The sequence below is a fragment of the Triticum urartu genome, chromosome 2A (assembly GCF_056163025.1).
Source record: "Triticum urartu cultivar PI428250 chromosome 2A, HENAU_Tu73, whole genome shotgun sequence".
In the NCBI taxonomy this organism is placed as follows: Eukaryota; Viridiplantae; Streptophyta; class Magnoliopsida; order Poales; family Poaceae; genus Triticum; species Triticum urartu.
In genome coordinates, this window is record NC_141874.1 from 270,675,092 (window position 1) to 270,687,916 (window position 12,825).

General features: G+C 45.6%; 1 pseudogene; it reads left to right on the forward strand.

The window, feature by feature from the left end:
* Window positions 1-1,132: 1,132 nt before the first annotated feature.
* On the forward strand, window positions 1,133-5,393 carry LOC147984782 (uncharacterized; annotated as a pseudogene).
* Window positions 5,394-12,825: the final 7,432 nt, after the last annotated feature.

A 12,825-nucleotide genomic window follows, 5' to 3' on the forward strand; every position in this document is an offset into this window, starting at 1 on the left:
GTCTGCCCTTTCTTTCAGCCCATCTTTGGTCCTCTCTGGCATGTTGAGCAGGGTACCAAGCAGACTCTCGCACACATTCTTCGTGATATGCATGACATCAAGGCTGTGAGGCACACAATGGATGACATGTTCTCGTCGAAGCATGCGTCGATCATTTTGTCGTTTGCCTTCATCTCGAGAGCCATGAGCGTTACTTTCAGGTGGGTATCCTCGGGCCTGCATCATTCAATCAATGGAGTAACCGCATCTATCTCCAGTTGATCCAGCTTGGCTTTCTCTCGGGCGGCAGCTCTTGCATTATCCGTCTGCTTGAGAAGTAGCTCTTGAATATGAGGGTCCTGCACCCAGCCCATCGATGGTCCATCGTCGTCTGCTCCAGCATCTTCATCTTCATGATCATGCCCTTTGTCCTGATCTTCCTCATCATCATGTCCGGCATCTTCAACATGACGACTGTGTACTGCATCACCGTCGTGATCATGTCTTGGAGATTCTTTGTCTTCTCGCCTGCCCTAGCCGCGGTGGTTGTCTTCTGCCCTTCCTCATTTCTTGCCCAGCCCCCATGGACAACTTCATAGTCATCTTCATCACCTTCCCACCGATAGCCATCAATGAAACCACGCAAGAGCAGGTGGTCCCGCACCTGCCCGGAATCCGCGTCCGCATTAAGGCTCTTCAGCTTGCATCTTCGACGCGGACATCTTATCTCCGTCTCGTTCTTTTGAAGCATCTCGGCCTTAGCGGAGCTCAAAAACCTATTCACGATGCCTTCAGTCATCGTGCGGACCATGGTCGCCTGTGGGGTAGAGCAGAATGATATTTTAGAACCAAGAAAAAATTTGGCATGACTTTGCCTAAAATTAGGACCAAAAAGAATGCATAGTGCCAAATTCTCGCCGAAACGGAAATGAATCAACATTCCGGCAAAATATTAGCAACTATCGCATTTCAAATAACGGTACCTGCAAATACAAACATATATGCAACACCATAAACATATGCAACACCACAAACATACGTAGATCTAGCTAGGCCATAAAAAGTGCATGTGCGCGTTGTTGTTGGAGGGAGAAAAAGGTAGATCTACAACATAAAGAAAGCTTTCCCCTTCTTACCTATCACAAAAAGGTGGCGCCCACGACAAGCTTGGAGGAGGTGGAGAGAATGAAATGGGGAAAGTGAGTGTGGTAGGTGTGGCTTTCCAAAATATCTAGCTGGTCTCAAGTTACTAATGGTGCACCTCCTAAAAATGCGCCATTAGTAACCCTGGTTACTAATGGTGCACCAGTTAGGGGTGCGCCATTACTAGTTTTGCAAAAAATAATAATTGTTAGTAGTGGCGCACCTTGTTTGTGGATCGTCATTACTAGTTTGAACTAGTAATGGCGCACTTCACAAAGGTGCGCCATTACTAGTTTTGAAAAAAAAGTAAAAAAATGTGTTAGCTCTGGCGCACGGAGCGTGTGCTGCGCCATTACTAGTTAAAACTAGTAATGGCGCACTGTGCCTTGGTGCGCCATTAATAGTTTTGGAAAAATAATACTCCCTCCGTTCACTTTGGTAAGGCGCCGAAGGAGATTTCCGACAGCCCCCAAAAATCGCTAATGGACAACAATGCCCTTCGATCAATTTGAAATTCAAAAACCATCGGGATCGCATCGCCAAGTGTGTCGCCTCCAAGCGCGTCGCCGGCTCGCCGCCAAGCTTCTCCCTGCCCACCTCGCCTAGATTCTCCTCGCCAGGATCTCCTCCATTCCCACCTCGCACAGATTCTCCTCCACCCAGGATCTCCTCCTCCCTGCCCAGCTTCTTACTCATCTAGGAACCTCGCCGCCGGCCCCAGGAGGGCACCTCGCCGGCCGCCGGCCGCAGCAACACCTCGCTGGCCGCTGGCCCCAGCAGGAATTCGCCGGCAAGGTCAAGCTCGCCCAGAACCACCTCCCTTCTTCCCCGTGTCGCCAGAAGGTCCATCTCGCCAGGGGCTGGGGAGAAGATCAGGAGCTCCTCATGCGTGACCACCTCCAGGCTCGGTGCTCCTTGCCGGCTTGTCCCCTGGCAACAGTAGCAGATCCTCAACTGTAGCTCCTTGCCTTCGTTAGCAGATCCTCAACAGAAGAAACAACAACAGATCATTGGCCCTCAATAGAAGCAACATCAGCAGATCCTCAACATCGAAAGTAGCAAATCATTGGCGCTCAACAGAAGCAACAGCAGCAGATCGTTGTCCCAATTGCAAGCATGGTTGTCCCAAACCTCAATTTCACTCCACCCGAAGAAGGCAACGAAGAACCTGAAGAAGAAGGCAACAATGCTGGTCAAAATTCAGGTATAATTTCTTCTAATCTTGCATCAAATTATGCCTCAGAGATGTAACAGAGAAGGGATTGCTAAGATTGAATAGTGCATATGAGGAAGCTTCATTTTTTCACAGGTTATTCAAAACTACTCCACTATGGAGTAGTAAAGTGGCTAAATCAAATCAAATGGATATCAGAGTCTTCTCTATGGAAGGCTAAAAAAGATTACTCCACTAGAATGGAGTAATTAACATTTTAGTGGAGTAATCAAATTTGTTGTTGCCCTTCTTTCCTTCTGTATGGAGTAATTAAAATTACAACAAAGAAATGTCATGGTACACCAGGCATACTAGAAAGGAGATAACGCAAGCAACATTAATTTCAGCAAGCAACATTTACATTTATATTTTCAGCAAGCAAGCAACATTTATACTTTCAACAAGCAACAGAGGTCTCCTGGACAATTGTGGGGGTATTTTAGTTTTTGCCTCATTTGCTTATAGGCAAACTGAAAAAACTCCATAAGAACCATGGTGTACCTCAAACATCATATACTCTCACAACATGTATGTGTGTGTAAATAAACATATACTCTGACATCTAGGAATTGAAAAAAAAACTGCTGCAAGAACAGCGGTGTACCTCAAAATATTTTTATACTACTCCAAATTAAAAAGAAAAAGCAATGCAAAAACATATTATGGAGTAATTTGCTTGCTTGCCTGCAACAGAGGTCAATCCTGGAGTATAAAGTTTAGTTTATATTTACAAATTTAGTTTACATTTACATTTTCAGCAACCAGCATTTATGTTTATATTTACAACAAGCAAAGCAAGCAATACTCCTATCCCATGGAATTTTTATTGCTATTATTGACCTCTTGCTTACATTTCCAGCAACCAATTTGTAATATTCTTGCAATAATTAATTTTATTATTCTATTGCTATTGTAGGAGTACAAAGGCAAAGGAATTAGCTCACTGATGCACAGAGATATGCTGCTTACATGTCCTTGGAAACCCTCCATAAGGGTAGAGGAGGCAAGTTCAAGGGAACAGACAAGAAGGACGTGGCTCCAATATTTGGAGCACATGTTCGATTTATTCAAATAATATGGGAGAAGGCAATGAAACCGAAAGGCCTTGGTCTGGAGGTGGATGTTTCAAACAAAAGAAAGGAAAATTGTGGAAGGAAGTCTTATGATGATATCCTATCTCTCATTCCGACAATCCCCTTAAACAAGAGGTCAACTATTCGATCTCTTGCCAAGGCACTAGGTGTAAGCCCTACTACACTATACAAGAAGTTCAAGTTGAATAAGATAAGGAGACACTCCAATAGGGTAAAGCCGGTACTGACAGAGAAAAATAAGAGAGATAGGGTGGATTTTTGCCTCTCTATGCTAGATGAGGCAACATTAGGAGATGTAAGCCCAAGTTTCAGGAGTATGCATAATATTGTTCACATCGATGAGAAATGGTTCTCCATGACCAAGAAAAAAAAGGAACTACTATCTATTGCCTGACGAAGAGGACCCAAAAAGACCTGTCAAAAACTCTATTGGAAAAGTGATGTTTCTCACAGCGGTAGCAAGACCACGGTTTGACGAAGATGGGAACATGACATTCTCCGGAAAAATTGGGGTATGGCCATTCGTGAGAGTGGCTGCAGCAGCAAAAAGAAGCAAGAACAGGGGAAAAGGGACATTCGAAACAAAGCCTGTCATAGTGACGAGGGATGTGATGAGAGAGTACATTATACAGAAGGTTGTGCCAGCAATTCAAGCATTGTGGCCTGCAGATGATGATGGACAACCCATTTTTATCCAGCAAGATAACGCAAGAACACACATCCTACCTAATGATCAAGCATTCACAGAAGTTGTCGACGAAAGTGGCTTGGACATTAGAATAATGTATCAGCCTCCAAATTCTCTAGACATGAACGCCCTGGACCTTGGGTTCTTCATCTCTATTCAATCGCTAACAGACTGCAAAAGTCCAAAAACTATTCCAGAGCTAATTAAAGGTGTTCAAGAGGAATTCAATGGATATGAAGTTTCAAACCTTAATAGAGTATTCACAACTCTGCAGACTTGCATGGTTGAAGTAATGAAGAATGGTGGAGCCAATAAATACAAAATCCCGCACATGAACACGGATAGGCTAGAAAGGCTACAACTGCTACCGCCCAAGGTCTCAGCTCCTCCTGAAGTGTATGCAATGGCACTAGAGATGCTTGGACGCTGATCCTACTCCAGTTTGTTGTGTACTTGTTGTGTATTCTACTCTAGTTTGTTGGAGTATGTGATTATGTGTGTGCTTGGAGTCTGTATTTACTATTGCCACACACTATATATTATGCTATCTATTGCTACTCCAGCTTAAACTTGCAGTACTTGCTACATATTGGAATATATATAGTCCAGTATTTATTGTTGGAAAAGAAGAGAGCTGAAGCAAAGAATATATACTCCAGTATTTATTGTTGGGATATATACTCCAGTATAGATAGATAGATACTCCAGTAGATAGATAGACGGATAGATAATCCTAGCAAGTTGCAAACACTGCAGCAAACTTGCTTGCAAGAAAAATGAGATGCAAACAGAGATCCAAACTTGCTTGCAATAAAACAGAGATGCAAAGCTCTTTAACTGAATTTTTACTCCAAGAATAGGAGTATCATGACTGCTTAACTGAATTTTTAACATTCAATGCATTGTCGATGAACTACTTCGAAAACAATTCATGTCGATCAACTCTTTCAGTTGGGTTAAATTATGCAAAACATTATTCAGTTGGGTTAAATTATGGAATGCCAAGACTGTCACATCTAGGCTATGCAAAACATCACAACCTTTCTCCTTCATTTTTTATTCTCCAAAAAACAGAGCCAGAGTTCTTTTTTGCAGAAGCAGAGTTTGTTGTGGAGTACACTTTATATCAAACAACTATCCAGATTAAACTTTATGTCGACCAATTTATACTCCAGCAAGCAAAAGCAGGTGCAGGTGCGGTGAGAAGATAGCAACCTGGGGAAGAAGCCTCTTGTGGGAGTGGTGGGCAGTGATTCAAGCGCTGGTGGCGTCGCCATCTCATTAGATGCTTAAGCAAAGGGTTTTAGTGTAGTGTCAATTAGCTTCCCCAGAGCAAAATGCAATAGGCCCTGCAAGTTCATAGTGCAGTGTCAATTAGCTTCAGTAATGTACACTCACTTGTACAATGGCAGTGGCAGATTAAGCATGAAGAATTACGTAGAGGGGGGAGCCCGGGAGTAATTTACGTGGAGCTGGGATTTGCGTCACTGTATCTGCAAATCACAAAGAATGGAACAGACAAGAACTTGCTTTCTTAACCGGAGTTCAGTTGGTTCCCTGAAAAGAAATTGCTCTAAGTGGAACACATACCTCTGCACATGAGCTGGACATAGAGGGACTTTCAGACCTTGCGGAGGGAGATGGCGAGGGTGCGGCTGATGGGGAGGCCGAAGGGCACGTTTCCGGTGAGGATGAGGCACGCGCAGTCGACGCCGGTGCAACTCCGGTCGCCTCTCCTCTCCAATGCCTGCAGGTACTTGGTCGGCATCGCCTCCTCCCTCTTCCAGCCGAAACCAACAAGCGTTCCCAGCTCAAGAAGAACATCTGCCGGTCCAGCTACCAGATCCGGGCAGCAGCAGCTCCGGGTAGGAAACCATTAGCAGCAGCTCCGCAGATCGAGCACCGGCGACGCGCGCGGGGAGAGGGCGCCAGCGACGCGAGCGAGGGAGGAGTTCGGGGAGAGGTGGTGCGGGTGAGAGAGGGCGAGGAAGAGGGCGCCGGCACCGGCGATGCGTGAGGGAGAGATGTGGGTGAGTCGAGAGTGAGAGAGGGATGCGAGTGTTTCGCTACCGTGTCCCTGACCGACACGGGGGTAAAAATGGAAAACACGCTTTTTGTGCATTACCGAGCGAGTTTGTACTAGATTTTGCTCAGCGCCTTATAAAAGTGAACGGAAGGAGTAATAAAAAAATTCCTAGTAATGGCGCACCATGTGTCTGGTGCACCATTAGTAATGAGGACACTAATGGCGCACCTATACCTGGTGCGCCACTTCTACCACATAGATGGTGTGGCATTAATATCCATATTGGTTATAGCCCTTTTCCTAGTAGTGAGAGCAACTGCCTCAAATGTTCTTTACCCCTTAAGTCATATTCGTTGATGCTCGCGCATTCCCGTAGGATGCATGCAACTTGCTTCCCGTAGCACTTGCGAGGTTCTTCCGGCTCTAATTGCTCAAACTTGCCAGGGGCCATCTTTGTGAGCACCAGTCATCCGGTGCCAAGTTTGTTAGGTTTTCGTATCCTTTGCTTCGTATTTTCGGTAGCGGATTCGGTGTGGGTAACTTCCCCGCTGGTATCTTCCCCGCCGATATCTTCCCCATCGATCTCGGTGCCGCCATCGGTGCCGGTGCTGTCGGTGTCGATGTCGGTGTCAGTACCATCATTGAGGCCACCCTGCAAACCTTGATTGTGTAGCGGACAAAAAGTTGAGGTACTATTGTTCACCCTCATGATCCATCTCGTCTACATCATGGTCAGACGGCCTGGTCCCTTCGTTGTTCGACATGTTTCCCACGATTAAGTCTCCTTGTTTAATTGTTAAACTATAACAAAAATGAGTAATGACATAAAAAAGGTCTGTGGTTTCCCGGAATGTCGTTTCCCAACAAATCCCGGCACATGATATGCCTACTTTCTAGCACAAGTCATGCGAAAATTCACAGGAAATTTCGGCATGACCTTTGCTAAAAAGTGGACATATTGAGCTCCTGAATTCACCGGAACGGAAATGAATCAACATTCTAGTCAAACATAGGCCACTTGGATCATATACCCTGCACATAACCATCATTTTCCAAACATCACATGTCCAAATCACATGTCCACACATTAGATGTCCACTTCAAATTTGCATATAAAAGCAAGAAAAATATAGAACTTGAAGAAAATGCAAGAAGTCCTTTTTCTTCACAACATTTGAAACTAAATTCAGCCTACCTAAATTTTTGTCCTAATTTGAAACCTAGCTAAATTTCTATACTAATTTGAAAACCTAAGGTTCATAATAATTAACTAGGTTCGTACTACCTAATCAGTCCTAGGGTTCATACTAATTCACCTTGGGTTAATTAATTCGATTTTATATTTAAATATCAACAATTGATTTAACTAAAAAAATCAAATACCTAGAATTCTGTTAACTACACCTAAAACAACTAAAATACCTAGAATTCATTTAATACATACTAATTCTGTCTTTTTAACTAGGGTTCATACCAACTAATTGACTACAGGGTTCATACTATTTTTTTAAATAGAAACAATTCCTTTAACAAAAAATAGCAATAGTTCGAAACCTAGGGTTCATACTAACTACCACTAAAATAGCCACTCATCTGTCCTAGGGTTCACACTAACTACCTAGGTTCATACTAACAGAGAAAGAGAGAGAAAGTAGAGAGCAGACAAGAGGGATGGGGATAGGGCTCAGAGGATCTCCAGCCGCGCCCCCAACAGGCCCCAGGGCGCCTTTTTACTCGCCGGCACCGAATACCCCCCAGTTGCACCCCAAGACGCCGAAAACCGGTGGCTCGGCCCGTTTTTGGGCCTGACAAATGCAGGCCGAACAGCGCACTGGGTGAGCTCAAGGGCTCTGGCACAAGGGAAAACACGCCTGGGCCACACTATTGGGCGAAAAGTCAAGCCATTCGTCCAGAATCGCCCCCACCCCCTGCGCGCTCGGCAACCACCCTATCGATCCCGGCGCTGCCCAGCTCCCAGCTCCGCTAGACAGGCCATTCCATGTAAGAAAAGAGAGAAGGTTTCACCGCGGCAGCCTCTCCACCACCATCCGGGCGAGTTTTTCGGCGCTCCTCGGCTGCATAGGGCGGTATACTGGTGTGTGGGTGCCCACCACGCCCGCAAGGTGTTCGACGTTTTGTCTGCTCAGTGATAGACTCGGATGGCGAGGAGGCACTCGCGGTGCTGCTGCAAGAGGAAGCCGATGCCGACGTCCAGGACGGGGAACACCTCATGGTCCTTGCCGACCTCGCTGGCCTGCTGGCGAGCAATGAAAAGCCGTGGTGAGGTGGCTCGGCGCTGAGGCGGCTGAAAGCAACAAACTAGCATCATCTGGAAGGCTATTGCATGCTCTACTCCGACTACTTCGCCGACGCTGCACTGCATGGCGGCAAAGTATTTCGGTGTCGTTATCGAATGAGCCGAAAGCTTTTCCTTAGGATTGTGAATTCCATCCGAGAGTTCGACAGCTACTTCAAGTGCAAGAAGGATTGTACCAGCCAACTTGGATTCACCTCAATCCAAAAGTGCACAACAGCTAAGAGGATGCTTGCATATGGAGCTCCCAGTGATTCACTCGACGACTATGGGCGCATGGTTGAGTCCACGACCATTGAGTGTTTCTACAAGTTCTACAGGGTAGTGGTGGCAGTGTTTGGATAGCAATACTTGAGAACACCCAATGTGGAAGACACTGCTCGGATCCTAGCACAGAATGCAGCAAGATGATTTCCTAGGATGCTTGGAAGCATCGACTGCATGCATTGGAAATGGAAGAACTGCCATTTGCTTGGTAGGGGATGTACAAAGGTGCCGAAGGTCGTTGTAGTGTGGTACTTGAGGCGGTGGCCACACGGGACCTTTTGATTTGGCACTCCTTCTTTGGTATGCCAGGAACTCACAATGACATCAACATGCTGCAGTGCTCCCGTGTCTTCCAGGTCAATTGGAGGCACTACATCAAGGGGTACTACCTAGCTGATGGCATCTATCCAAGATGGTCTACATTTGTGAAGACTATCTCAAACGTTGGGCCAGGAGGCAAGAAGTCCCACTGTGCGAAGGTTCAAGAGGCTTGCAGGAAGGATGTCAAGCGGGCATTTGGTGAGCTCCAATCCCGATTTGCTGTTGTCTGGTACCCTGTTCAAACATGGTCGAAATTCAAATGTGGGAGATCATGACTTGTTGTGTCATCTTGCACAACATGATCATTGAGAGCGAGAAGGAAGAGCCAGTGTTTGACACTGATCTATATTACAAGCAGGGTCCTCTTGCACAAGTTGATCACCAGCTACCGGCAACCTCGACTACCTTCCTCAATATGTGTCAGGAGATCCGAGACCCATAGGTGCATCAACAATTGCAGCAGGATCTGTTGGAGCACCTATGGAGGATCAAGGGCAATGCCTAGCTCGACGTCTGATGAAATATGAGTTTTTATTGTTGAACTATATAATTTGTATTGAACTATTTGTGGTTGAATTATTTGTTGAACTATTTCATTTCTATTAGTTTTATGTGATGAACTATGTGATAAAAAATTACGTTTGCTGTATTTGCGCCGAACAACGATGAATATGTGCTGATTTGCGCCTATATGGGCCGATTTGTCGCCTCAAATGGGCCGAAAAGCGGGCACATTTGTGTCAAAAATGGGCCGATATCGGCGCCTGGGGGCGGCGATTGGGAACCCAATCGCTCCCATCACCGCTTTTAGCTCCTGCTCGCCCGTAGGCGGCGATTTTTATGCCTCCTGGGGGCCAACGGCTAGCGATGCTCTTACAGAGGGCAGAGAGAGATGGGGTCTGGGGAGACGGCGACACTGACGCATGTAGGAGGCGAGGCAGGGTCGGGGGAGACAGTGACTCCGGGGAGGGCGAGGGCAGGGCTCCAGCAAGGTCGAGGAAGTGGAGGTGTGGTGATTGTAGGTGTGCGGCAAGGGCATGGGCTATGAAGGCGATGAGGGGGAGAAGAGAGAGTTGGGATTTGGGGGCGGAAGCAGAGGAGGGAAGGCCGCCGGGGGTGGGGTGGGGGTGGGGGGGTTATATACACATAGCAGTAGCATATTCCTGAAAACTCGTTATAGCTAAGGTAGCTATAGCGCGTTTTAGGAAAAAGCCCTACTGCTATGTAACGTAGCTATAGCGCGTTGCTAGAAATGCGCTACTGCTATCACCATTTGCTATAGCGCTTTTCTTCAACCAGAGCTACTGCTCTTATTTACATTTCCTGTTTGTTTCTTCTATTTTATTTTCTTTTCCTTTTCTTTTCTTATTTTTCTTTAATTTTCCTATTTTTTGAGAGCAGGAACGAAGGGAAGGTGATATAATGTATATAACTAAGGCGATATATGTGGCATAATTTGACGGTTAAGTGTTTATACAAAATAGGAACATATATATTACATCATTTGACCCATGCATAATAGCTAAGTGAGTACACAAAATAGGAACATATATATTACATCATTTGACCGATAACTGTTTCTCAGTGTCAACATTTTCATTTTTGAGTGAGCTTCTTTCCCTTCTTGTTCGTTGATGAATAATTGAGCCCCGCATTGTGACTTTTCCTTTTCCATGGAGTACGATCTTTCTTAGTTAATGTAGTATTGATTCTTCTTTTGACGCATACTTCATCGTCGTCGTCATCTTCCCTCATTGGTTTGTCGTACTGGTCGTAGTCTTCCTCGTTGGCGACTCCATCCATTCCAATGATGTTCCTTTTGCCTCTCCTCACGACAACACAGCTAGGATTGCTCGGGTTTGTTATGGAGAAGCATTATGTCATGTGCTTAATGTGTACACATGGCTCACTTTTTGCGATGGCATGCATGGTAGCAGTCTTGGCGTCGGGTATAGTAATGTTAGTGAAATACCGGTTTTATCTTTCGACATTCTTAGCCCGTCTGACACAGCACATCGTCGTGTTGTGAAGTCGAAAGTAGTCAAGCTCCCAGATCACCTCGACCCTTTCGTAGAATCTCTCAGTTGTGTCGCTGTCGCTGCTGGTCACGCATTCCATCATCACCCCTGATATCTAAAAATCATTATTCATATATTTGGCCTCTGTGTAGAACGTGTATCTGTCGATATCGTATGCCTGATAGGTCACAAGGTTGGCCGAGGGGCCATGTGCTAAGGCGTATATGAGCAATCTGTCCTTAGAGCCCTCTTCCAGGGGATTAGCAAGAATATGCTCTTTGAAGCAATGCAGGAAAGTGGAGTTGTGCTCTCTAGTAACTTCGTTGTCCGTCCTGCATAGTCCCCGATCACGATACTGCTTTGTGATGGTTTCTTTGTGTAGTATCACAAAAGGACCTACCTCGTCTAGGTGTTGTAGCACTACTAACTTTGCTCTATCAAAGTCGTTGCATCGATCCAAGTAGGCCACATGCAGTTCCTTGCGACCATTGATTAACCTTCTCCTTCGAGCCTCCTAATGTGCTTCTTAACGGCAAAAGCAACACCAGGCTAGTCTATGCCATATAGATAATTCTCGCAAAAAGATAAGCACTCTTGTGTTAGATAGCCCTGGATGATGCTTCCATCCAAACGGGACATGTTACGAATGAATCCTTTTATGGCCTCATTCATCCTCTCGAACGACACCATGTTGTGCAGGAATGAGGCCCTAGGTCTATTATGTCGTCCACAATACGGACACATAGATGCACCATGACATCAAAGAACGCGGGCGGGAAGTACATCTCAAGCTCATTTAGTATCACAAAAATCTCTTCATGTAGCCTTCGGAGCTGCTTCACACTGATTGACTTTCGAGACATGATATGGAAAAAGTTGCAGAGACCAATAAGTGTGTCACATAAGTGCTTGTCCATTATCCCTCTAAGAGAAACATGTACTATCCGCATCATCATCACATGATATTCATGGGACTTCATCCCGGTGAACCTTTTCTTCTTTGTGTCTAGAAATCTGCTTATCTTCCCACAATAACTGGAACTAAGTTTGATTCCAGTAAGGCACTTGAAGAATTGATCGATCTCAACCAGACTTAAGGTGAAGCAAGAAGGGGGCAATAATCCTATTCCTTCACTTTTTTGCCCTTCTTCTCCCACGCCTCCGTCTCCGTCTCTATCTCCTATGACTTTTTATGGGGCGGCATGTGAAGATGTGCCCTATATTCAAATCTTGAAAGTCTCTTCTTGCCTTCGGCCCATCCTAGGTCTTATCCAGCATGTTCATCAGTGTCGCAAGCAAGCTCTCAAGGACATTCTTACAGATATGCATTTGATCAAGGCAATGAGGTGTGTCGAGTTTGTGCCAGTACTCCAAGTCCCAGAAAACATACCTCATCTTCCATACCTTCAGCAGCGGCTTTGGCGCCTTTTTCATCGTCTTTCCCGGCACGGGGCACTATTCCCAGTTTTCAGCAGCTCATCAATTTCTGTGCCGCTCTGCTTACGTGGAGGTCATCGATGCTCAGCCTCACCATTGAATAGATCTTCGCGGTTTCTCCACGGGTTGTCCTTCTTGAGCCATCTTTGATGCCCCATGTACACAATTTCACTGACCCGTTATCTTTCGTGATGTTAGCTACTGAGACATCATATCAGCCATGCACCGCGTGCATCCACAATATCAGTGGCACACCTGGACTGCTACATATCCGTAACCGAGATAGTCGTCCACCGTTGTGATTAGCGTGGCTCTCATATAGAAA